Source organism: Marmota marmota, unplaced genomic scaffold (assembly GCF_001458135.2).
Source record: "Marmota marmota marmota unplaced genomic scaffold, marMar, whole genome shotgun sequence".
Taxonomy (NCBI): Eukaryota; Metazoa; Chordata; class Mammalia; order Rodentia; family Sciuridae; genus Marmota; species Marmota marmota.
The window spans coordinates 11,573,421-11,600,726 of record NW_026000243.1 but is presented as its reverse complement, the minus strand read 5'-3'; positions in this window follow the sequence as shown (position 1 = coordinate 11,600,726).

Genomic DNA, 27,306 nt, shown 5'->3' with positions numbered 1-27,306 from the left:
TACCAAGAGCAGAGAGCCAAGGGCAGGCACCCAGCTGGGTTAGTTTGCCTGTTGAAACCCCTTCTGTTACAATCCCACTTACTGAAGCAGCTTCCATTTGTCAGAAAGGGCAACTTTGCATAATAAATTGCATTGGTGTAATCAAATATTTCCATAGATTGAATTAGATTTAATTTGTTGTCCTCAAGACTGGTCCCCTCCTTCCCAGCAGTGCTGGCCACCTCTTCTGACTCCTGTGCCAGGAACAGCCCCTGAAAGAGTCCCTATGCAGGCCCATGGGGACAGTCTGGCCTGGGCTCCTAGAGCCTGGTGGACAGATAAGGGATCTGGAGGAGGGTGTGTGTGTGTACCCAGGAGAACACTGCGCCCTCACACTCCTGGTCATTGTTTCACATCATCCCTGTGTTTACATAGTTCCTTTTTAATAGCTGGAAAGAATGTTATTCTATGGATGTAACACAACTGATTTATCTCTATTAATGAAACAAATTTAGGCTGAATCTCAGTCACTTATTAATTTGGACAAGTCACTTTATTCTTGCATCTCAATTAACTCTTCTGTAAAAGGGAGACAATGATACTTGCCATGCCTATCTCACAGCATATTTGTCAGGTTCTATCTCAGGTCATTTGAGCTGCTATAACAAAACACTTTAAACCAGGAGGCTTATGAACAACAGAAATTTATTTCTCATAGTTCTGGGTGCTGAGAAGTCTAAAACTAAAGGCATTAGCAGATGTGTTGACTGGTGAGTGAGTGTCCATTTTCTAGCTCACATACAGCTGTGTTCTCACTTTGTCCATATATGGAAGGAGGAGCAAGAGGACCTCTCTAGGACCTCTTTTATAAGGGCACTAACCCCATTTATGACAGCTCCACTATCACGACTTGAAGGCTCTAAGAGAAAACCAAGGCACAGAGAGTTTGAGTTGCTTGTTCAAGGTCAGGTAGCTGGGAAGTGAGGCAGGTGGACCAGTAAAAGGTTCAAAAGACATGTGTGAAATTGAAATTGGAAAATCTCCATCAGATTTTTTGGGGGTCAGGGACAGTTCTGCCTCATGACCGATGTAGACACCTTACTCTGCTCTAAATGGAGCAGAAACTCTGGTAATTCAAGGTTCCACAAGAAAAGGGCTCACACCCATAGCCCAGGCCTAACTGCATGGGTTGGCTCATCAGTCTTCAGCAACACTCCACTACTGCCCTTACCTCGCTCTTTTACTGTCACTCTCTCAGTCTGGGTCCATGATTATAACACCAACGCACAGCTCCCTGTAGAACACAAGGTACATGTTTAGTAAGTGTGTGTTGTGTTGAATTAAAAGTTCTCTAAACAATTAACAAGAAACAAAATTTAAAGAAGCCAACCTATGAATATGAATAGGGAGAGGGGTTCATGGAAGTAAAATAGCAGAAGAGCTGGAGGCCTACCACCATAGACCCTTGTGGTACTGAGTCATGCACATTTGGGAGGTGGCCATGGCAAGAGTCTTACAGAATTGCAAGCTAGGATGCAGGAAAACATGTTCTCACCCTTAAAAAAACCAAAAAAACAACAACAAAAAAAACCCCACAGCACCAGAGGTTAGCATGTTCCTCATAGTTTCTGGCTTATAGTGCAGAATGGCCACTGCCCTGCCCTCCCTACAACATGCACCTCAGAGGACCTGGGAAGGGCAAAAGCCAGCACACTGTGGCTTTGGACCAAATCCAGCCTACCACTTGTGTTTGTAAATAAAATCAAGGAACGCAATCAAGCCCATGCTTTTAGAGACTATGGCCAATTTCTTAAAGGGTCTACACATCAGTTCTGAGTTATTAGTACAATCTGCCCTCTGTTTCCCCAGATCCATATCCATAGATTCAACCAACTGCAAATACAAGGATAGTATTTGTTCTGAACACACACGTACCATTTTTCTTGCTATTATCCTCTAAATAATACAGTATAACAACTATTTATGTAGCATTTATATTGGATTTGGTATTTTAAGTAATCCAGAAATGATTTAGAGGATATAAGAGGGTATATAAATGTTATATTTAAATTTTTCATAACAGGCTTGAGCATCCTTAAATTTCAGTATCCTCCATCCTTGGGGGTCCTGAAACTAGTCCCTCATAGATAGTGAGTGACAACTATAGTTACAAGAGAGACTCTACAGCCTACAAATCTAAAATATTTACTATCCAGCCCTTCACAGAAGTTCGCTAACACTGTCAGAGAGCTCAGGGGCTCCATTTCTACTGCAAGCAAGACAGCACCTATTTCTGTTGCTTCCATTGTTAGCCTGAGAATAAGTAACACCTTATACCATTCACAACCGAGTTTTCAGGCTCGGAGGGAGGCCTGGCCAGCATAGGCTGTGGTGTGGAGGAATGTAGGCATTCAGGAGACTCAGAGCAGGGGCTGGCTACCAGCTACAAAGACCACAGTCATGTGGGTCTACTAAAGAGCCCACTGAAGCATAAACAAGGAGTAAGGACAGAAGACGGATGGAGGAGAAGCATTTGGTAGGTGCAACTGCCAAGACTCTTCTCTGTCTTGACTTCAGAGATAGAAGCAGGAAATGGTGACACTTTGGCTCCAGTTCTATCAGCAGTTTCCGGGTCAGATTCCCAGCCAAGTGAGACAGGGAAATGTCTGGCAAAGCCCTCCTGGCTGGTAAAGCCAGCTGCCCTCTGCTGCTACATTCAACAATACCTCACCCTGCTGGGAAGGATGGATAAGTGCTGGCCAGAGGGAAAATTGCCCTGGATGCCTTTCAGGATGTTCTAGCCACGATCTGCAGAATAATCTTTTTAAAAATAAATCCAGCCGAACATTCAGCTGAAAACAGCTTCCTAAAAACTGCAGGAGAAATTGGACACTTTATTTCAGTGACAAAATAGCTTGGCTATTAAATCACTGGAGAAATGGCTCACTTCAGCAATTCCAGGTCAGGCTGCAGACCTTAGGGACACTTCTCCCACTGCTACTCCTCAGGAGGGGTAAGAAATGCCAGTAGAACAATGGTCACTTCAGTGGTCAGATTAGCCCTAGAATAAGTCTGACTTCTCAGATTCCACCCCCTGCTCCCAGTGGTCCCTGTTCTCCCAGATGTTGTCTGTTGACCCTCAGGGAACTTTAGACTTTGTCTGTTTTCTTGAAGATTGTTCTGTCTTGGAGGCCTGAACTCTGGATGCTGTTTTGATTCAAGAGTTCATTTGTTCAAATAAATGAGTGCTTAAATTGATTACTAATTTTAAATAAAAAGTGATGTGGTATTTTGTTTCCTGGAGAGTTTTCTGTGGTTAGTAACATAAGTAATGAAAGTGTCTGTGCTTTAAAGAAGAGCAGAACCCTCATTTGTCCAAGGACAGAGAGCTCACAATGATCTTCCACAGAGGCTATTTTGTTTCAAATTCATTAATTCCCAAGTTTACAATTCTATGAACATAATAAATATTCAAGAGTTATTTCAAAGTTACCATAAGTGATATATTTGTTTTTTTATGTTCTTATAAGTGTTCCACATCTGAAAGAATAGGACAAAATGGGTTTAATCCTCAACAACCACCATGTAATTATCTTTTCTTTATTTAACAGTTAGGGAAAATGAGGATTCTAAAGCTTTGATACCTTTTCCCAAGCCACGCCATAACAAATAAAAGGCAGAGCTGCAAACAAAACCCAATTCTTCTAATTCAAAATCTCACATTGACTGTATTTTTTATCGGCCAGAAGAAATTCTTCTCTCCAGTAATGTTAGTCTTTTCTAGGAACTGATCCAACATGCAGGCAGCCTCTGTGAATAAAGTAAGAACTACAGAAATTGAAATCTCTTGTTTCCCACTTATCCCCTGCCTTTGAAGGTTCTGGAAGGACTCTACCAGCCTGAGTTGCCGTATGCTCTCCTCACCCTGTGCTTGTAGGTGAATACCCTCAGATCCTGCCCTCACTCAACCCTATTCATCTCCCTGGACCCTCAATATTGCGCTACACACCACTGAAACACCCACTGAAGCTCAGGCAACAGTATCTTCATTTCTACCAAAAGACAAAGGGAAAATTCTCCACCCAGAAGGGTTCACAGCAGAAAATGTCACAGACTTCTGTTTCTGAGAAGTGGGTAGTAGGTAATGACAGGAAAACACATTTCCTGCAAGAATTGAAATAATCAGGATAAATTTAAAAAGCCATATTTTTAAAGGCATTAAAATTCCAAAGATAAAAGTGTCCTGCCCAGATGAGCTGAGGCTCACAGTTATTCTTTCCCATGGACATACTTGCTGATTCTGGACTTCGAACTATGACAGTGCTTGGCCCAGACAGGCTAGAGGGAAGAATCAGTAACAAAGCTTGCAGACAAGGAACTGAGCAGGAGCAAAGTCACCATATTTGAGGTGCCTGTCTTGGTGAACATCCAGCTTGCATCATGGGATATTTGTTGGGTTCAAAGAAGGAGCAGATAGACATAATGCAAAACTGGGTTTAAAGCTTCTAATAGTCAAAGTCGACTCTCCTGAAGGACTCTTCTTGTAGTCAGTAAAAAGACCTCCCAGAACCAAGAGGTTCTTGGAAAACACTGCTAATCTTCCCTGGAAGACCTTTGGGAGGTTTTCAGACTCCTTGGCAACCAGGCTGGCGTCCTAGGCTTCAGACACCTGAAGGATGGTGCTGGCCATCCTAGTCTTTCAGGGATGAGGAATGGGAAGGACCATAATATGCATAACAGATGACTTTTTATCAAAATCAAAGGAGGTCAAAAGGCAATACAACAGCATTTAAATAACTGAAGAAAAAAACAGAATTTTATATGCAATGAAAATATTTTTCAAATATGTCTGAAAAAATAAAAATATTTTTTGATTCTCATAACACAAAAGTTATGAGGAGTCAGGGACGAGACTAGAGCAGGCAGACAAAACCAATCTGATTTTTGTTTTTTCTTCCTTTTGTTTTATGTATCTTTATATGTAAAGTTCACATTTTCTTGAAGGTATAAAAATGGGGTTTTATCTTTTCATTTGGTCTGACTTTTCTGCTTTCTAACTGGAACAGTCCACTTACATCTACTGTCATCACACAATCAAGCCTAAGTCTACCATCTTGTCTTTGTTTCCATTTGCCCATTTGGTGTTAGCTCTTCTCTTGCTTCTTTTTTGCCTTATTTGAGTCAGCTGAGTATTTTTCGGCATCTCATTTTATTTTTTTCTGCTTTTTATTTTCTTTTTAAGGAAGCCTTCCCAACCCAAAACTCTGTAGCATCCAAAATGCTATAAAATGTAGAAATTTTTTTTAGCTCCAGTGTGACACCACAAGTAGAAAATTTCATGCCTGACCTCGTGTGATAAATTGCAGTCAAAATGCAGACACACTAAAAATAGTGCGTAAAATTTCCTTCAGGCTACATGTATTACCTGTACATGAAACATGAATGAATTTAATGTTTAGAATTGGTTCCCCTTCCCAAGTTATCTCACTACATACACACACACACACACACACACACACACACACACACTTCAAAATCCAAAACACTTCTGGTCCCAAGCATTTCAGATAAGGAATCCTCAATCTGTATTATTCTGGTGATTACTCTAGGGATTCACTCTTATCATAGCTGAATTAGAATTAATATTTCACCACTTCACACCTTGCACTTCACCCTTCCTGTTTCCTATTTCAAGACTATCAGTTCATTTGGAGGGTTCCATCCTTTGTGTAATTGTTCTTATATCTTTTATTTCCACATGTTAAATCCCCAGCCTTATAAGAATATCATTTTTGCTTTGAATTAAATTAATCATCTATTAAGAAAATTAGTAAAAGAAGAGTTTCTCCATTAACCCACACATTTTACATACTATTATTCCTCATTTTTTTTTTCTTATAAATCCCAATTTTTATCTAGAATAATTTCCTGTTAGCCTAAAAACATCTTTTAGTATTTCTTTCACTTTAGGTCTGCTAACAACAAAATTCTCACAACTTTAAAAAAATTGGTACTAGGGATTGAACCCACAGGGATGTTACATCCCCAGCCTTTTTTATGTTTTAGATTGGCACAGGGCCTCACTAAGTTGCCCAGGATGGCCTCGAACTTGTGATCATCCTGTCTCAGTCTCCTGAAGTGCTTGGATTAATGGTGTGGGCCCTCATGCCTGGCTTCTCATAACTTTTGTGTTATAAGAATCAAAAAATATTTTTATTTTTTCAGACATATTTGAAAAATATTTTCATTGCATATAAAATTCTGGTTTTCTCTTCAGTTATTTAAATGTTGTTGTATTGCCTTTTGACCTCCTTTGATTTTGATAAAAAGTCATCTGTTATGCATATTATGGTCCTTCCTATGAGGGACAGGTCAATTTTTGCAGGTTGTTTTCAAAGTTTAATCAAAATCTTTGGTTTTCAGGAGTTTGATATTTACCTGCCTATTTACTTTGTGTATTTCTTCTAACGTATTGCTAATATTCCAGATATATTTCTCTGACTTTTTTCAAATTTAAGAAATATTTGGCAATCATTTCTTCAAAAAAATTTTATTGTCATAGTATTATCTAACCCCTTCTAGGACTCAATTGCATTGTATTACATTATCTCACAGGTTAGTACCACCTCATTTTTTTCTTTTTCTTTTTTTATAATTTCCATTTCTTTTTCCTCTGTGCTCTTCAACTTGCATATTTTCTTTTTCTTTGTCTTCTAATTCATTGTTTTGTTTTCCTTCTTCATTTCCAATCTGCTCCTTAACCTACCTAATACTTTCTCATTTAGATTATTTAACTTCTTAGTCATAAATTTCTGTTTAATTCATGTTTATAAAGTTTACTTTTTTGCTAAGAGTTCTTGTTTACTCATCAAATATAAATTTTTAAAAATCTTTTAACATATTTAAATAACTGTTTTATTTATTTATTGTTTACTAAACCCAACATTTGGTTTACCCAAAAATAAGTTTTTATTCACTGAATTTGGTGGTGTTGATGATAATGGATTAGATTTTCCTGTTTCTTTTCTCCTCTAGTAACATTTTTCTTGTTTAATTAAAAATTACTTTCAAAAAAATTGTAAGATGAGGTGACTTCTTTAGAGAAAGGATTAAAACAAAACAAAAAGATAATGAAATTGTGTATTGGACATTTTAATCATAGATTATAGAAATTTTAGATTTTATTATGTTCCTCTGTAGACTTGGGGTATTTATTCCTGTCACTAACTCAATTATAGGTAGATTGGCTTAAATAGAGCCTGTGTGGTTTTTAAGTGTTTGATTAAGTAATGTAGAGCATTTTTTACTATTAAGAAAAATTCCACTCCAAATGAATACCAACTGTAGATTAGAATAATAATAGTAGTGGTGTCTAGAGTTTCAAATATATGTAGTATTAAAATTGATAATAGTAACAAAGTCAAAGGTAGCAATGGTCTATGGAGCTGAAAGATTCCAAAGTTGTAGCAACATCAAAGAACTGGTAAAAATATCATTTGTATTAGATGGTGTGAAGCCAAAAATGAATGAGATATTATCTAGAATAACTATGAAAAAATAAAGAAGATATACATGATATGTTAATAGAAAAAAATGGAATAATAAAAACAAATAAATACCAAAGATTAATTCAAAGGAATTTGAGAAAGGAGGGAAAAAATAATATAAAGTTTGTGTCCAAATATGAAATTAAGGTAGCTATAAACCCAGGCAAATAAACAATAACATTAAATGTAAATGGAGTACCAGTGTTGTTCTCTTTCTTGTGAAGATGTAAAGTTAATATTTGTACATTTTTCTGTTTGTATATGTTGTTATTTTATATGCCATTTAAAAGGTATTTTGAGCATTCTAAAAATGCTTACATTCTGAACAACCATGCATTCATCCCTCAGCACTCACTAATATCAAAATCCATGGATGAGCAAGTCTCTTACATAAAATAGCTGGTATTTGCATGTAAATTTTTACAACCTCCTGTATATTTTAAATCATTTCTATATTACTTATACTGCTTCATACAATGTCTTGTGTACATAGATGTTATACCTTATTGCTTAGGAGGAATTTACAAGAAAAAAAAAATTGTGTACACGTTCAGTATAGAAACAATAAAAGATATTTTAGATTCCCATTAGTTTGAATCTATAGATGCAGAACCTACAGGTGAAGAGGGTCAACTACATAGTCCCAGAATACCAAATGTAATGGGAAATGAATTGATTAAAGATATTTTGTGTGTGTGTACACATATGTGTGTATGTATATAATATATACACACTTTTCTAATATTGTTTCAATAAACCTACATATTTTTCATAGTTACCAAAATTTAATCATATATTTTATTTATTTATACTAAATTTACATATTGGGACTGAGGATGTAGCTTAGTGATAAAGTGCTTACCTAGCATGTGCAAGCCCTGGATTCAATCTTCAATACTGTAAAAAAAAAAAAAAAAAGAAAGAAATATACATAAAATGTACATTAAAAGTCAATAAGTATAAAGTTGATAGTGCCAAGTGCTCCTTCCCCAAGTTTTCCATTCTTAACATATTACCTGGATGTAGATATTTACCTATTCCCTGTCTCGGTCAGCTTACCTGGGCTCTAAGTTTCAGAGCAGAAACTGAAATAAAGTAGATTGAGAATGCAGGTTACTAAGGGAGCCAGAGAAAACTCTTGTGAGTTTGTGATTCTTTTCTTTCCTCCTCTACCCTTTCCCTAAAGTCTCACAGGATTCCTGAGCAGCATTGGTATTCAGCCGGACTACCCTCTCTCTACTCAAGGTCCAATACAATGGATAGGGATGTTGGAACTGGGCTCCTCAAGCTTCAGGAATGTCCAGGTAGGACTACAGAGTAGGGACCGTGTGAAAGACAGGAAGAGGAAAGAGATTTCTCTGCCCATTCCCGTTAACTAGAATATATTAGAAATCCTTTATCATGTCTTGTGGAAAATGACTCAATCTTAATTCCAGAGGCTGGGGTATCTGAAGTTTTCTTCACTGATGGGGAGGGACTTAATTAGCCTTAGGGAGCTAGCTGTATGCTTCTCTGAGGTTCAGTTTCCAGGTATAAACAATTTGATGTTAGCAAACTGCAGAGAGTAACGTGCAGCTACATAGACAAGTATGGGGCTCTCAGAGCTGGCTCCAAGTTGGTCAGAGTCAAATAAACCTCTCAATTATCCTCTCCCACTTTTCCCTCTCATAATGCTTACTATCACCACTGGGTCACTAGGAACAATTGGATGGAAGTTGGGGGAGGTGAAGAGATGGGGCATGAAGGCTCCACTGAGACACCTTATGGGTGACTGGAACCCCAAACAATCAAAATTCAACTCATCCCCTACCTTCAAAACCTACTTCTTTTTTGTTCATTGTCCTCCATTTGCCTAGACTAGAAAACCTGGGGTCATCCTTCATCATCCTCAAGCTTTTTCCTTTGTATGTAACCTTTCAACTACAACCTGGCCCTGCAGACCCCACAGGACAGTTACCTAAATCTGTCTCTTTTTCTGATTCCCCAAAGTCTCTGTTGTAGGGACAAACGAGGCAAGGCACCGAAGATAGCAGGAAACAGTTTTATTTGGCTGCAGCCAGGTTCAGAGGGTACAGCCTTTGCTGTAATCAATCAACCCCCTGAACCCCGAGTTCAGGGAGTTTCAGAGTTTTATACCCAGCATGTAAGGGGAGGGGCTCAGAAGTTCACAGTCTGCAGAAGTTCACATAAAAGCAGCTTTTCCTTTCACTGTTCTGGGCAAGTTAACTCTTCAAGGACAACACCTGAGAAGGGGAGAGCTTCTTCTCCCCTTTCTTTCCTCCCCCTGCCAGCTGTTACCATGGGCCCATTTGTAACTTATCTTAAAAATATAGACATCTCTGTGAAGCCAGCTCAAGGCCAGAGGCCTTGTTTGCACATTTCTTCAAAGTACTATACTGGATACATTTGTGAAAAACTAGTAAGGGGGTGTCCAGTACCTGGAGTGCTGGTATTTTCTCGGCCAGTGGCCAAGTAAACAGGGTGACATGAACATAGGAAGTTTATCTACAATGGACTCTTTTGCTGACAGTCTTAAAATCAGCCATGGTGAAAAAGGCTTTTCTGTGGAGAAAGGAGGTGCCACTTCATCTCCTTCATCATCATCTTTGTTATCAAGCGGTCACACTGGCCTTTATTCTCCCTTTAACACACACTTATTTGCCTCAAGACTCTTAAATCTCCCCAGTTCTATATTCAAAACACTGTGGCTGGCAGGTGAAGATGGGTCATTCGGCATGGCAGAGGGGCTTGCCACATTGGGATCCCTGCTCACTCCCTGGCTTCTCTGGGTTCACTCCCTAGCTTCCCTTTCCTTTGTACAGCCATGCAGAATTTCTCCCCAAATGTGAAGATTTCTCCCCATGCTGCTTTGGTTCCTCTAAGCTTTTCCATTCCCTGCATTTTTCCCCCTCTAACACCTTCTCCAAGACCTGCCTAAGAAGTCTTTCCAGGGGCCTTGCTTCTATGATGTTTCCATCAGTCTATGCATAACTTATTCCCTTTTCTCTTTTCTTTCTCTCTTTTTCTTTATCATCAAATTTTAAGAATTTACTACATATAGATTATTATGGTAAGTGCCCTAATAGGTCATCTAATTTATTACCCACAACAGTCCTATAAGCACCCCATTTTACTGAGGAATTTAATGAGCCTCCAGTTAAATAATTTACCCAAACTCTTGAATCTAGATATCTATCACTGAGTTTTTAATCCAGGTCTGAGTGGCTGTGGTTTGCGGGCTTCTCACCATAAGGAATGGCTTTGTGCATCAGACTGACTCCATCCACTCCCTGTGAACTTACTTAAGTTGGGAACAGATGCTGTCTGAACAGAGAAGTTCAATGATTCTTTGTGAATATAGTGTCAACCCTAAGGAGTTCACTACAGTCTAGCGAGTAGGCTTAGATAGTGTACAAAGAGTCTCCAGTGTCCCTTTTAACAGGCCACCTGAGATAATTCATTGCAAATATTAAAATGTATTAAGTCCTCATTTTGGGGCTGGAGAGACAGAGAAAAGCCCACCTGGTCTCTCTCCTTGAGGAGCGTATGTCACACAGCATTAGCTTAAAAATGTGAGAATGAGATGGGTGTCTTCACATGGGCTAAGGAGAAAATATCTCAATTTGGGGGGTAGTAGTAAGGGGAGGAATATAAACAGGGTGTGCTCAAACCAAATGTTAGGGCTGGTAACCACCTTTGCCTTACCTGACTTCCTGTCCCCCTCAGACCTGTGCTACAGAGAGTGTCCCAGTCCTGCATCTCCCTAGAAGTTTCTGGACCTACATCCTGAGTCAGTGGGGCCCAGGTTGGGGTCCAGTGTGAAGTCCTGTCCCCTCCCACCTCACCCACTAGAGTCATCCAGCTCTTCTTTCCCCTCAGTGCTCTGCCAGCTCCATGCTACACCTGAAACATCCACCTCCGCAAGGCTTTTTTGTTATTATTGTTGTTGGTACTGGATTGAACCCAGGAATGCTCTACCATTGAGTTATATCCCCAGCCCTTATTTTATTTTATATGTTTATTTCGAGACAGGGTCTCACTAAGTGGCTCAGGGCCTCGATAAGTGGCTAAGGCTGACCTTGAACTTGCAATCCTCTTGTCTTAGCCTCCCAAGTCACTGGGATTACAGGAGTACACCACCACACCTGGCCTAGGACAGGGTCTTGATTCCCCATGAATATCAGGAGACAGACCACCCAGGGATGCCTGTTGCCTCCTGCAGGTCAATAAGTCCTCTGGTGAAGAGGTGGCTAAACAGTGGCCTTGGCAATAAGGGAGCAATGCCCTCTTCAAGCTCCATCCTGAATCTTTCTGATGCCAAGCCCCAGGGATGGAGACAGGAGGGACTCTGACACCCAAGGAGGGATTAGTACTTTCATGCATTGTCTTCTGTAATCCACAGAATCGTGTCAACCCCTTTTCCCTTATTTTTCTTTCAAAGTCCATCAAACTCTAGAAAATCCTGTGGACCACAGACTTCATCCCCTCTCTCCAAGTCACAGTAGGAGGCAGCTACTTAAACACATAGACAAAATGCTTTACATGAAAGCTGCTAGCACAGTTGTCTGACAGCCGACTGGTAGGGGGTGAACAGTACGCAAGTCTCAGCTCTGATGATCTCTTCTTTTGAAACCCCTCCCTGATCTCTTAAAAAATTTTGTCCGTAGCCTTGAGCTCCCTGTCAGCAATTTCTGGACTAAGTCCCATCCAAGCACTTTTTATACCCATGTCATTGTTGTCTGGCCTGCCATTGGCTTGTGACACAGGAATTGTGAGATCCTGGTCAGCCTAAGGACTTGGAAAACAGAGTGTGACCTGAGGACTTTGAAAATAGTGTTTGCTTAATAAGTAGTATACCTAAGAATGAATGAACAAAAGAACAAATAAATTTCAGGGTAAGATGTGCTGAAGAGCTGGTTACAGTGGAGAATGCCTGTAATCCCAGAGGCTCAGGAGGCTGAGGCAGGAAGATGGTGAGTTCAAAGCCAGCCTCAGCAATGGCGAGGCGCAAAGAAACTCAGTGAGACCCTGTCTCTAAATAAAATACAAAATAGGGATGGTGATGTGGCTCAGTGGTTGAGTACCCCTGAGTTCAATCCCCAGTACCAAAAAAGCCAGTGGGGGTGGGGGGGGCGGCGATGAAGAGAGGTGAAGTACAATAAAAAAAATGCTGGTGGTGAACACTCTTCATTATTAGCCATTCAAAATGGCAGCATGCATCTAGTGCAGAAGGAATGTGGCAGTTAGGGACCAGGAGGGCGTATTTATAGTTCTAACAATAATCACTAAATAAATGCTATATTTGATTTTTGTAATTAATATCTTAAATTAGTTCTAGTTGTGTTTAGAATACATATTTGCAAGTTTAAATTTAACACCAATTTTAAATAAAGTAGGATATTTACCAGCTCCTTTATCTGGACCCTTTGGGCCAGGATTATGAGAATGCTGTAGGATAACCAGCAACTTGAAGGCTGGGGATCCTCTCTACTTAAAGAGCAAGAAGCAAACCACCCAGAAGGTACTAGCTGCTATAGGACCTGTGCTGGTCTCTGAGATGAAGGGCAAGCCTTGGAGAGACCCAATGTTCCCCAGTGGACATCAGTAAAGCCCCAGATGTCTATGAAAATCTCACAATTTGACTCTGAAGGAGAAACATATATCACTTTCTCTTTCACAGCTAACAAAACTGAGTGCAGCTGCTATAACACTAGAACCTATGTCTCCTGACTTCAAACTCAGGGCTTAAACTCCAGCATTGCTGGAGGGGCAGGCCTGGTGCTTGGTGTTTTCTGAGGACTGTGTCAGGGTCTCATCAGGAAAGAGAACCTTCAGGAAGCCTTCCTCCTGCCCCCACCATTCTTTCTGTCACCATTTATCAGTAAAACCCAATGAGCTGACATTAACAGAGGATTCCCACCCCCCAGCAAACAGAGGAATGCAGAAGGTGGTGAGTGTCATCACTAGTCAAGAAGCCAACAGGCAAACAGCTCCACTTGAACCAACAGCTCTCAAGGCCAAGTGCTAGAGACCAGAAAAAGCTCACAATAGGCCATGAAGAAGGAGGAAGGAGAAAGCCCCAATTCTCAGAAGGCCAAGGGGAGGATTCCCACAAGGAAGCAGATTAAGAGCTTCCAGACAGGAAGGCACTCCAGCAAAGTCTCTTTGATGCTGGCCAGGGCCCTGACCCATCCCCATTCTCTCATCTGGGCACAACTTGGGCCCTATGATTCCTTTTGTGTGCAGTAAAAGGATATCATAAGAATATTCTCATTCATCCACCCAATGAACACTTCTGAATTGCCCCTCTGAGCCACAAAGAGATAGCCTGAGGGCTGTGGCTGGGGACAGATGCCTGCTTAAGGGAGGTGGAGGAGTGTTCCTGAGATGTAACTGGATCCAGTGAACCACTGTCCAGAAGACAATAAAGTTATTCAGTGGATGGGAATGTTCTGGGTGATCAAGAGCCCTCCCTGGGTATCCAGAGGGAACATGTGGACACACGGACACCTAACAATCACATGGCCTTCCTGACCACCATTCACTGCAGCTCACTCAGGACCTAGCTGGGGTCTGAGGACACAGTACAGAGAGGAGACAAGCCCTTCTCAGTCCTCCTCTGAGCCCAGCCTCATCAACACTCACAGACTGCTGCACTGCGGATAAATGAAACCTCCAACGAATTTTTTTTTTTTTAAAGCAAGAGGAGGAGGGGTAAAAAATAGCAGCATGCAATTAGGGAGCTGCTGAACTTCTGTGCAAACTAATGAATAAACCAGCCCTTGACAACTTCCCCCAACTGCTGCCGACAGGATAATTGTGTCTAATTTCTTAATTTTAATGCCGCTGTTGCATTTGGCTTCTGCTAATGAGATGTAAATATGTGTTGCGGGTTTGTGGATTTGTTTAATTGCAGGGTAGCTAAACTGTGATTGGCCGGAAGGTTAGTCTTTTCTTTATTTATTTTTATTGTTATATGTCCCTGAATGGCAAAGACAGTGAAGCCAGGGAAGGTGGTGGTTGTGGCTGTTGTTACCTCTTCCTCTATCCCTGGTTTATCTAACCCCAGGAGCTACAGGGCATCCTGGTGGGGGCAGGTTGCTCCCGGAGCAGAAAGGGGGATAAAGAGGGTTACCTAGATTTCTTTCCTCTCCAGGTCAAGGTGCTGCCATGACCTCCTTGCCCATCCCTTCACTGAAGAGGTGGATGGTTTTGGAGTGGACCAGAGTGTGCTCTGGAGCAGCAGGTAGAATTCAGGAAAAAGTCACTTGCAAAATAGCAGCAATAATGGCAATAAGTGGGATAATAGGACAGAAAGATGGAGGTTGGGGATGGAAGGCTAAGGAGCTGGGAATGCCCCACTTTTCTTCAGGGGGCCCAGTGAAGAGCATGTGTCTGGATTGGAACTCCAGCCTAGAGGAGTGGTAGAGTCAGTACAGAAAAAAGTGCATTGAGAGTATTATGGGGATATCCAACTCTTGTGGTAGTGATGCTGTCATAACTGAATGCTGCCATCAATTGCTATTCTCAACCCTAAGGATATCCTATGGCCTTATGAGGAAGGGACTATCATTACTGCCAATTTACAGATTGAGTAATACTGTCAGAGAGATTTGTAACCTGCTCAAAGTCACAGAGCCAAGTGGTGGTGATAAGGTGTGAAACTGGTACCATCTGACTACAAAGTTGATGCCTTCTGCTTGAGTCATCCTTCCCCCATCTACTCCATTAACCTACCCTTGAATCATATTCTGACTTCCACAGAGACACTCTTTCTGTTCAAGGGCAACTGACTACAGGAGCCCGAATTCTATAGGGCCCAGGAACTAGGATGATAGATTCCCAGACACCAGGCTGGGAGGTCATCTAGTCCACATTCTTTCGTGACAGGACAGCACCTGGTCATCTGGCAGAGCTGGGAACTCTCTCTGCATTGATCATTTCCCTGAAGTAAAAGGATCTCCCTTAGTCTCCATGGCAAGGTTCTCTCTCCTTGAGAGAAGGGAAGTTCTCCATTATATCTAACTGTAGTCTTTGATCCATGGTTTTACATGAAATATCTTTGACACCCTCTTTCCAGAACAATCCCTCAGAGTCTTAAAGGAGGAACTTGAGCTACCTTGAGTGCTGAAGCCTTTCCTTATGACCTGGGTTCCTTTAAGACCCTCTGATGACTCTTTTGAGACTTGTCAAAGCTACAGACCCCAGGAGAACTGGAGGATATGCTTTAGTCAGGGTCAGAACAACAAAAATATTCCTTCTTGTTCTTTATAAGAAGTGATGCTTAGAAATTGGTAACAGATCTCCTTAGAGCCCTTCTACCTGCCTTATCACTACACCTTTGCCTCTCCACTCCCATTCCTCTGATATGGGTTCCATTTTCAGATCTCTTTGCACCTTTTTGGAGAAAGAAGCTAATAAAACAATCCCTCCATATTGTATCTTAGTATTATTTCTTTCATTTTAACTGCAAGACTGAAAAAAAAATTATTCTCCAAAGGAATAAATTTATAAAAGTAGAATTTTATATTCAATGAAGCATAACAAATTTAATTTCCAGAAAAGAATTCAAAATATCTAAATATCAGAGACAGGCACTAACATTGCCCCTGCAGGGCCAGATGGCATGGATAGCCCTGTCTGTGTGCCAAGAGTCTCCCTTGTGTTTTCTCTTCTTTGGCAGCTTTGCTCTGTTTCTGTTTTCCTTCCTGTAATTCTCCCTCATCATTGCTCTTCTTTATTTTCATGCAAGTATTCAGGTGAAGTAGAATGCCAGAAACCCTGTCTCTAGTCCCAACTGAGAGTCCTCACTGAAGCCTAGGAAAGCAAATGCATGACACTTCTCAAAGACAAAGGGGCTTAGGACTGGAAGTAAAGTCATCTGGTCTACATGCCAGTCCGAAATCTGAGCACCTTACTTCACCTTCCAGGCAAGGGCTCATCTAGCCTGTTTTTGAGTCCATCTAAGAACATATTTCTCCCAATACAGACCCTTCCATCCATAAGCTGCTTTGATGGTAAGGCCTTATTTGGTAAAATTCACCTCCAATGTTCTCCCTTATTGAAGTACCCATTTCTGGTCCACCCACAAGAGGTTACATTGCTGAGGGGGAAGAATAGAAGTCAGGAGACCTGGGTCTGCCCTTCCCTGCTGCCATGTGATCTTAGGCACTCCATTTATTCCCATTTATATATAAGTAATGATAATCTCTGCCTTAAAGCAGATCTTGGGAGGGCTAAGTAAGATTGCATTTGTAGAGTGCCTGGCATATAGATGGCTTCATATAATATGAAACCTTGCCCTATTTTACATAAGACACCTTCAAATTTTAGGCCCAGACATAATGTCTCACCTTCATTCCATTGAGACATGTTTCACGTAAAATAATGACCTGCCACAAAATTCCAGTTTCTTCATGGAAATAACCTCTGCTTGCCATTTCTGTCTCAAATGGCCACATAGAGTGCCTAACACAATTACAAATCTGGAATTATTGCAAAGTGATAGAACAAAATTAGATATTATTTCTTCTAGTTCTCTTGTATCTTTCTCTTTCTACATTTCTCTCAATATTTTGTCATTTCCCCTTCTCTTTTTCTTTTCTTTATTCAGCTTCTTGTCGCTATGTGTTAGATATAGTTTATTGCCGCAAAGATTCATATGCTGGAAACTTGACAGCAGAGTTAAGAGATTGGGACTTAATGGAAGGCAATTAGATCATTGGACACCCCTCCCCCACAATTAATGGATTAACACTGGTTTCATGGAATAGGTTGGATTTTGCAGAAGTGAATTAATTCTTGGGAGAATGGGCTGCTATAAAGGGAGCTTAACACCTGTGCTGGTCTTTTATGTCCAAGGCAGTTTTCCTTTTCACTTTCCCATCACACTGCCATGCAGCCAACATGGACCTTGCTAAGATGATGCTGCCATGCTGTTTGAAACTTAACAGCCTCTAGAGTTGTAAGCAAATAATCTTCTTAAAGAATAGGAACTTTATAATAACTTTACCTAGCCAAAGTTATTTTATTAATAGCAACACAAAAGGAATAAAGGCATCCATCAAATTCTACCAGGTTTTTCTTTTCTCCTCCCACTCTACTTCTCTCCACAATAGTTCCATTGAGTTCACCATATACCTGCTTGCTGTGGGTAAAGAGCAGGAGCATGAGATAGATTCACCAGCCTCTGATATAATTCATAGCAGTTCATTCCCAAGCACATTTGGTGGGAAAATATATATAATGTATATTTTATAAAGATACAATATCTGCTTTGGTCATATAATTGGAAACAGTATTGTTATGCTTGAATTCAGGACCCCGCAAAGACCACCAGAGACCAAGATAGATGTAAGCAGCAAAAGGTGTTTATTGCAAACTAGCTCAGTCCTCCACACGCACACAGCAACTGGTGATGCTGAGAGGCCCCGAGTCCAGGGTTTGAAGCAGTTTTATACACTCTTTGGGGAAGGCAGGGACTTCACATACATCATAGCATCTCTTAGCAAATCATCACACATTGCGGGAAAATCATAAAACAACTCTAAAACATGATTAGCACATTCACTGGCGGGAACAAGTTGGGTAGGGGTGATTGGTCAGTACAAAAGGGGTATTCATTTGAACTGATTGGTTTAAGCCAAGAGGGGTGGCTTAAAAGTAACTGAGGATGTAGCTCAGTGCTTAAGCACCCCTGGGTTCAATCCTCAGTACACTGCCAATACCTGCCTGGGTCCTCTCCAGACCTACTGTGTTCATCCTTAGGCTTCAAGTCTGCAGATTATTGTTATTTTTGCTGTTTGCTTTTTAGCACTTAAAAGAATAAATTCCTACCTCTTAAGCTGACTGTGGCTCTGGATCCATGAGGCAATAAATAGTTGTCCTACTGGAACCAATGAGTACCAGGTGATACCATTTATAAAGCTGCCAGCCAGAGTCTGGTAGACAGCCCCAAGCTAAATTCAGCCAGAAATATGGAGTCAACTCAGGAAAAATAATCATATTATGTACTAGCATCCAACCACACCATGGTCCTGCAGAATCGTCAGGTTACAAACAGCACAGAACCAGTGTTCAACAGTGACACCATAAGACTGTGATACAAAAGATCATGAGAGGGGTTGGGAATGTGGCTCAAGCAGTAGTGCGCTCGCCTGGCATGCATGCAGCCCGGGTTCGATCCTCAGCACCACATACAAACAAAGATGTTATGTCCGCCGAAAACTAAAAAATAAATATTAAAAAATACTAAAACAAACAAACAAAAAGATCATGAGATCATGTTAGACCATGACGCAAGAAAAGACCACTGACTCCAATTAAAATCAAATTAAAGCAAGCTTATTATTTCGCCCGGCCGGGCTGCGGAGATCTTAGAGACTGAGAGAGGGTCGTTATCCGGCTAGGGAAGGCCAGAATTTATGAGGCGTCACTAAGGTTTAGGAAAGGGTTGTTATATGGTCAGGGAAAACCGGACATGGGTGAGTTCAGGGCACGGGCAGGCATTCCAATCAGCTACAACATCAACTAATGGCCAGGCCATACAGACATCCTGATATTTTTACAGAAAACAGAAATGAATCCTTCATAACTTGTGACAGCTGGCTTCTGATCTAATGAGAGAACTAGGCTAGGTATATCAATCATACTATATTCTTCCAGCTGCAATGTGGAAGCAGATCCTGCTCTCTTTGGAGCATCCAAAGCCCCAAAGAATTCTCAGACAATTCATAAAGCCTAAAAATAGTAGATAACATATTGACTTCCCTACCCACAATAATTGGAAACAATATGTATCCCAATGTTAGTGTCAATATTTGATTACAAAAATGAATTAGTTGTATTGGTGTTTGCACCCAGAGTTGTTATCTTCTACAAATTATATAAGAATTAGTCCATTCCAGTATCAAGAGCTTGGTAGTATAAATACCTTGCTCCAGGCCTTAAGAAGATCAACTACTTTTCTTGGCAGTAAATCTTAAATTCTTTGATCACAGTTTGTGCCCTTTTTAAGATTCTTCATAGAAATAGAAAAAGCAGTCATGAAATTCATTTGGAAAAATAAGAGACCTAGAATAGCCAAAGTAATCCTTAGCAATCCATAGAAAAATGAAGCAGGAGGCATCACAATACCAGACCTTAAATTATACTACAGAGCCATAGTAACAAAAATGGCATGTTTTTGGCACCAAAACAGATACAAAGACCAATGGTACTGAAGCCAGGCAGTCAGTATAGATAGGTAAATTGAGTCAGATCACATCAAGGAGGCCAAATTTCCAGTGAGCCCAGGAAATGGGAGACTGTTCCCTGAAGGATTAACATGTTAATTCTTTCAAAGCCCTTTGTTCACCCTTTTCAAGAACCTGCCCTGCTCCAGCCTGTTGCCAGGGTAACCTGTCCCGGGAATTGCCCCTCCCTACAGGGAGCCTTAAGGTTGTTAATTAATGTGTCCTTGGTGTCTCCATCCAGCCCTTCCCCCTTCAGACCACCTGTTTCCCACCTTTTGGCCATCCCACCAAGTAGCATTTCCTAGGCCTAGTCACATACATACACAGGAAGGAGAAAGATAAGGGGAAGAGGGCAGAAGAACAAAGGAAGCATAGAACATAAAAAAGGCAGAACATCTCGCTTCTTGGGGATACCAGGATACCAACTATGGCCCCCTTCTCCCTCCTGGGAAAAGTCTATTTTACCCTCTTCTTAAATAAACTCTTCTTTTTATGCTTGCCTTGGTGTGCTTCTCTGATGTTCAAACTTCAACATGTGAGAAAGCAGGACTCCTCACCAATAACTGATAGTATCAGTACAGAATAGAAGACACAGAGACAAACCCTTATAAATACAGTTATCTCATACTAAACAAAGATGCTGAAAACATACATTGGAGAAAAGATAGCCTCTTCAACAAATGTTGCTGAGAAAACTGGAACAAAATGAAATTGAAACCCTATCTCTCACCATGCACAAAAATCAAAGTGGATCAAAGATTTAGGCACCAGAACAGAGACCCTGCACCTAATAGAAGAAAAAGTAGGCCCAAATCTCTACCATGTTGGCTTAGGAGTTGACTTCCTTAACAAGTCTCCTAAAGCACAAGAAGTAAAATCAATAAATGGGATGGCATCAGACTAAAAAGCTTCTTCACAGCAAAGGAAACAATAATGTGAAGAGCCTACAGAGTGGGAGAAAATCTTTACCACATGCTCCTCAGATAGAGCACTAATCTCCAGGATATATTTTTTGAGTTAAAAACTAAAAAAAACTTAACATCAAAAATAAATAAATAAATAAATAACCCAATCAATAAATGGGTCAAGGAACAGAACAGACACTTCACAGGTCATGTCCCTTCCTTGGACAGGCTTTGCTCTGAGGTAGAGGCTGGTTTTTCACATCATGTAAAACCACACTAATGAGAAGTTATACTCCATTTGTATATGATGTGCCAAAATGCATTCTACTATTATATATTATAACTAATTTGAACAAATTTAAAAAAAATATATGATTTCTGCCCTCTTTCCCACTTGGTTAGTTCTGTGTCAACAGAGGGCACGGCACAATATATTTCTCCCTAAAATCATACCTATCAGGTTTGGAGATTGTTTAACACTGCAGCCTGGCCAGCAGATGGCCACCTATAAGCTAAACCCAGTTTCTCCCCCTTTGGGAAGTGCTTTAGGAGGTACTTGGAGAAATGAGTCAAAACTTAGATTCCAGTTCTGGTGTCTCCTCTTGTACTGCGCGACCTTGAGGAGAGTCTATCCAGTTCTCTGGGCTGTGATTGCTCCATCTGTAAAAGGTGAAGTGAGATGTTCTCAGAGGCCCCATTTGTTTAAATTATCTGTGATTCATATAGGGAGGCATTGGTAACAAGATTGGAAAGGACCACAATAGGGGTCCCACCATCTTGTATACATCAAACCACTCAAATATTTGACAACTTCACTTGGCCTGTAAAACTTTTATGCAAAAGAATATATATACATATGTCTATATGCATATATGCATGTATGCATCTATACATATGCATGTATATATGTGTACATATGTATGTAAAGATATATACACATATATATGTATGTAGATAGATATAGATATTGTCTACATACATATATATGTGTATGTAGATATAGACTTAGATATAGACATAGATATTGACATAGATATAGATTAGATATAATAATTTCCTCTGTGATCTAGCCTCTATGGAGCCTTCATGATGTTGAAAAAAGAGGTGTCATCCATTGACTCAACATCCCTTCAGCACAGTAGCCTAAAGACTTCTTAAAATTTTTGTCAGCCCCAAGAGTCAAGCTCCTGTGTCCTAAGCCTTATTAAGCACTGTATCACTCCTCCAGCTTCTGGATAATGGGAGAGGTAGACAAGAGCAAAAGTGGGGAGTCTCTGTTGTCTGGGAGCAGAGACGTGGGTCATATGCTCTGTACTGAGAACTGTGGATTTCCAGATAAAGGAAGTGTTTTCACCTAGGCCTAAGGAGGCTTCACTCAAAAAACTAGGGAGAGTCTGCACTATGTCAACATGGGGAGTGGAGAGTCATATTGGGAGGCTCTGCTATTCTATTTTTTAATTAACTTTTTCTGTTTTAGTTTTAGTTTGACATACTTTTGAAAGCAGTTTTTTTTTCATAATTTTAGTATTCATTTTTTTTTAGTTTTCGGCGGACACAACATCTTTGTTTGTATGTGGTGCTGAGGATCGAACCCGGGCTGCACGCATGCCAGGAGAGCGCGCTACTGTTTGAGCCACATCCCAGCCCATTGAAAGCAGTTTTTACAGAAAAAAAATGCAGTTCTCATATGTCCTCTTACCCTCCCCCTACAAGTCTTCTCTATTATTAAAATCTTGCCTTAATATGGCACATTTGTTACAATCAATGAACTGATTTTGATACATTAATATTGACTAGAAAGTCATAGTTCACATTGAGGGTCACTCTCCATGTGCATATTCTGTGGGTTTGGACACCTGCGTGGTGATGTATAATAACATGACAGTAGCATACAAATAGTTTTACTGCCTAACAATCCTCAGTACCCAATTTATTCCTCCCAAGCCCCTGGCAGCCAATGAACTATTTCCATAGCTTTGTCTTTTCTAGAATGTCAGATAGTTGGAATCATATACTCCATATGGACTTTTTCATATTGACTTCTTTCCCTCCTCATATGCATTGAGTCCATGTCATTGTCTGGATATAACACATTTCTTTATTCATTTACTTATTGAAGAACAACTTGGTTGCTTCCAAATTTGGGCAATTATGAATAGAGCTGCTATAAACATTCATGTGCAGATTTTTTGTGGACACAATTTTTCAACCCCTGTGGGTTAACACTAAGGAGCATGATTATTATATCTTATGGCTTAGTTTTGGAAGAAATTACCAAATTCTTCCAAAGTAGTTGTACCAGTTAGCATTCTCACCAGAAAAGAATGAGAATTTCTGCTGTTCCACACCCGTGACATCACTTAACATTATCAGTGTTCTAAATTTTACTTTTTTTAATTAATTAAATTTTTAAGCATTACTCAGGATTGAACCCAGGACCTTATCATGTTAGGCAAGTGTTCAACCACTGAACTACTTCCCCATCCCTTGGATTTTTATCATGCTAATAAGTGTATAGTTGTACCTCATTGTTTTAAATTGTAAACTCCTAATGACATAGGGTGTGAGTATCTTTTCATAATCTTATTTGTTATATGTATGAATTGGTTAATAAGGTGTCTGTTTCATTTTCTTTCCTATTTTATTTTGAGATCATATTTTTTTAATCACTATGTCTAAGAATAAGAGTTCTTCACATATTTTGGATACCACTCCTTTATCTGGTAATTGTTTTGCAAATATTTTTTCCAGTCTATAAACTCATGTTTTTATTCTCCTAACAGTGTCTTTAACAGGAAAGAAGCTTTTTATTTTATTCATGCCCAAATTGTCAGTCTGTTCTTTCCTGGATTGTGTTTTTGGCTTTTTAGCCATCACCAAATCAAAGGGCACTTAACATTTCCTCTTATGGTACATCCTAGGAGTTTTATAGATTTGCATTTTACATGCAGATGATCCATTTTTTGGTTCTAATATGACGTATTTTGAATTTACTTTAGTGAACAGTGTAAGGTCTGTATATTTTTTTGCATGTGGATGTCCAGTTTTTCTACACCATTTATTGTAAAGCCTGTCTTTCTACATTGAATTGCATTTGTCCCTTTATCAAAGATCAGTTGACTATATTTGTGGATATCTATATATGGGCTCTTATCTGTTCTAATGATCTATTGTCTACTCATTCATCAGTTTGACACTATCTTGTTTGTACTATATATTAAATCTTGAAGTCTGGTAGTGTTAATTCTCCAACATTGTTCTTTACATGAATCTTTTGTGGGGAATTTTTGCCTTTCAAATAAATTATAGAATAAGTTCATTGGTATCTACAAGACAACTAACTCATTGGGATTTTGATTGAAATTTAATGAATTCTATATATCAATTAGAGAAGAGCTGACATTTAGATAATATTGAGAATTTCTATCCATATATATAAAATATTTACTTATTTAAATCCTCTTTGATTTCTTTTTGTAGTTTCCCTTGTATATATTTTGTTAGATTTATACCTAAGTATTTACTTTTTGGTGCAAATGTAAACAGCATTACATTTTTAATTTAAAATTCCAAATGTTCCTCACTAGGTACACTTCTATGTGCCTGAAATCCCAGGGAGGCTGAGGCAGGAGGATCTAAAGTTTGAGGCCATCCTGTACAACTTAGCAAGACCCTGTTTTAAAATAAAAAATAAAATAGGGCTGGGATGTAGCTCAGCGGTAAAGCACCCTTAGGCTCAATCCCTAGTACTACACAAGTACCCAAACATAGATTCCAATTTTTATTGTTACATTAAAAAAAAAAAACCTCACTTGGCTTTTATTTATTACCTGTGTGTCATGCAAGCCTGCTATGATCATGTCTTAGTTATAGGAGTTTGTTGATTCTTTGAGATTTTTTTACATAAACAATCGTTGTCATCTATGGACAAAGACCTATTTTGTTCTTATCAATCTGTATACTTTTATTTCCCTTTCTTGATTTTTCTCATTATCTAGGACTTCCAGTATGATATCAAAAGCAGTAGTGAGAAAGGACATTGTTTTAGTCCGTTTTTTACTGCCATGACCAAAAGACCTGACAAGAACAATTTTAAGAAGGAGACGTTTATTTGGGGGCCCGCTGGTTCAGAGGTCTTGATCCATAGGTTACTGACTCCATTCCTTGGGTCCTGAGGTGAAGCAGAACACTGTGACAGAATATTTCCTCTGCCATACTGTTAGAGTCTGTACAAGTCAAGATGGCGCCTGGATTTTGCAGAGGGAGTGGTGGTGAAGTTACGCCAGCCAGCCATTGAGTGTGGAGATTCCTTATTGGTTGACTGTTGTATCTATTTTATGTTAATTAAGATAAGCTGTGTGGAATGTATGTATACCCCTCCTGTCCTACAATAAACGGCTCCCACTCCTGCTGTATCAATGTACACAAGTTGCATGTCCCCCGNCTGTATCGATCTACACAAGTTGTTCCCCCCCCCCCTGTTATTTTGCTGCAGCCGGACTGCAGCACCATACAGAAGGAAAAACCACTGTATGGCAGAGGAAAGCAGCTGGAGACGTGGAACCCATAAGCAGAGAGCGAGCTCTGCTCGACAAGGACAAAATATAAACCCCCGAAGTCCTGCCTCAAAGGATCTACCTCCTCCAGCCACACCCTACCTGCTTACAGTTACCATTCAGTGATTTCCTACAAGGGAATTAATTCACTGATTGTGTTAAGACTCTCATAACCCAACAATTTTGCCTCTGAATCTTCTTTTATTGTCTCACACCTAAGTTTTGGGGGCATGGTTCATATTCAAACATAACAGACATCTTTGCCTTTTCCTGATACTAGTGGGAAAGTTTTAAGTTTCTTGCCATTAAGTATGGTGTTAGCTGTAGTTTTCTTTTTTTTAATTTCTTGCTAAATTTTTTAAAAAATTATTCTAATTAGTCATACATGACAGTAGAATGCATTTTGACACATTGTACACAAATGGAGTACAACATCTCATTCCTCTGTTTGCACATGGTGCAGAGTCACGCCAGTAGTGTAATCATACATTATACAGGGTAATAATGTCTGTCTCCTCCTACCATCTTTCCCATACCCACAGCCCCACCCTTCCCCTCACTCCGTCTGTACAGCAGAAAGTCCCTTCAGTCTTCCCTACTCCCGCCACAATGGATCCGTATCCACTGATCAGAGAAAACATTCAGACGTTGGTTTTTTGGGATTGGCTTATTTCACTTAGCATGATAGATATTCTCTAGTTCCATCCATTTACCTACAAATGCCATGATTTCATACTTCTTTAAATCTGAGTTATATTCCATTGTGGCTAATTTTTTTTTTATCAAGTTAAGGAAGTACTCCTTCTATTCCATTGCTCGTTTGCTGAGAATTTTTGTCATGAAGAAACATTGGATTTTGTCATGACTTCTCTACATTCATTAATATAATCATGTGGTTTTTCTTAGCACTGATGTGATGGATTTCATTAATTATCAACAAATGTTGAATCAACCTTGCATGCCTAGAATATATTCAACTTGATCCTGGTATATAATTCCTTCCATAAATTGTTGAACTCAATTTGATATTATTGTTTTTTAGGATTTTTGCATGAATGTTCATAAGAGATATTTGTAGTTAACTTTTCTTATATATCTTTATCTAGTTTAGGTATTAGTATAATGCTAGCCTCATATAATAAATAATAGGTACAGTTATACTTCATGTTTGTGGGTTCTACATTCATGGATTCACCAACAAAAAGCACTTGAAAAAAAATGCATCTATACTGAACACGGACAGAAATTTTCCCTTGTCATTATACTCTAAATAATGCAGTATAACAAATATTTACATGGCCTTGTGTTATGGCTTGGATGTAGTTTATATGCCAGAGTTTCATATGTTAGTAGTTTGGTCCTGAGTACAGCAGCACTGAGAGAAGGTGGATCTTTAAGGTGTAGGGACTAGGGCTGGGGACTTAGCTCAGTGATAGAATGTAAGCACTAGTATGTAGAAGGCCCAGGGTTTGACCCCCAGCATCACAGAGGAAAAATTTTGTGCAGTCTCATGCATGATGATTTGGTCATTTGGAGCACTGTCCCTGGAAGGGATATGATAGTTATCATGAGAATGAGATAGTTCCCATGAGAATATATTGTTATAAAAGAACAAGTGTGACCAATCCCTATTCTCTGACTTGCCATCTCACCATGTGATCTCTCATTCTCACAAGAGAACTTGCCATCTGCCATGATGAGATACAACCAAGGAAGCCCTCACTAGAGCTACTGCTATGATGTCTGGATTTTCAGCCCTCCAAACTATAAGCTAAATAAACCTTTTTCTTTTGTAAATATTCTTTCCTCTGGTATTTTGTCATAGTGACAGAAAATGAAATGATGTACTTTTGCACTATATTAGATATTGTAAGCATATAGGAGAATTGTATAGATTACATGAAAATGCTACAACATTTTGTATGAGACTTGAGCAATCACAGATTTTTACATCTGACTGGGGTTCTGGAACTAATCACTCACAGATACCAAGAAATAACTATATGCACTCGACTTCTATTTTCTGGAAAAGATTGCCTTAATATTTTGTAGAATTCACCAGTGAAATAATCTGGGCTTTGTGTTT